At 50.0% G+C, this 1,043-nt stretch overlaps 1 pseudogene; it reads left to right on the forward strand.

Moving 5' to 3' along the window:
- Nucleotides 1–240: 240 nt before the first annotated feature.
- LOC119972940 lies at nucleotides 241–563 on the forward strand (annotated as a pseudogene).
- The last annotated feature ends 480 nt before the right edge of the window (nucleotides 564–1,043 follow it).

Here is a 1,043-nt window from a genome sequence, read left to right on the forward strand (position 1 = left end):
CCCATTCATCGGTGCGCATGCGCAGAGTCGTGGGCATGTGCACCGATGAGCGGGCCCGCATGGGCAGTGCGGCCGCATTTTTTTATATGGTAAAAAGGTCGCTTGCAGCAGGCATAGTTAAAAGTTGGCTGCTGCTCGCTCTGCCCGGTTCAGAAGTGCTCGGTTCTTCTGAACGAAGCTAAGGCCGAGTTTCCCCCTGGCGACTTGCACCATCGGACCCACCCGCAGATATCCAGCGCCATGGCCTCCACCTCGGAACTTGCCTGTATATACAGGGCGCTCATCCTGCACGACGATGAAATCACTGTCACCGAAGACAACCTCAATCCCTGAGTAAAACAGCTGGTGTGACCATTGAGCCTTTCTGGCCTAGTCTGTTTGCCAAGGCATTGGCTAATATTGATGTCAATAGTCTGATCTGGAACGTTGGTGCTGGTAGCAGTGCCCCAGCTGCTGCAGCAGTTGTTTCCACCGCTGCCCCTGTTGCTGCTGAAGAGAAAAAGGAAGAGAAGAAACAAGAAGAATCTGAAGAGTCTGACAAGGATTTGGGCTTTGGTCTCTGATTAAACATGACGTACAACAACATTGTTACAATTTACAAAAAATAAATAAAAATTGAATATAAAAGCCGGCTGCTGTGGCTGAAGACTGCGAATTTGCACAATAGGAGACGCAGAAGATTTAACAAAAAATTCCAGGTAATCTTCCTGCCTGAGGGAGGCAGAGAGCCAGTCACGCCCCCTGAACGTCGCCATCACGTGCTTTGGGTGCGATTGTGATTCCTCCATTTTGCCAGCAGCAAGCAAGGTAAGAGAAAATGGTGGGCTGCGAAGGTCGACTGGCGTGGGTCACAAAGGTCGCCGGTGTGAGTCCTGAAGGTTGGCCGGTTGGTAAAAATGGGTCTCCGGAATAAAAGTTTGAAAAACACTGATCTTAAAGGACAAGAGTAGCAGATATCTGGGAACCCCACCACCTGGAGGTTACACTCCAGGTCACACACTACCCTGACTTGGAAATATATCACTGTTCCTTCACTGTCACTG

Source organism: Scyliorhinus canicula, chromosome 10, assembly GCF_902713615.1.
Source record: "Scyliorhinus canicula chromosome 10, sScyCan1.1, whole genome shotgun sequence".
NCBI lineage: Eukaryota > Metazoa > Chordata > Chondrichthyes > Carcharhiniformes > Scyliorhinidae > Scyliorhinus > Scyliorhinus canicula.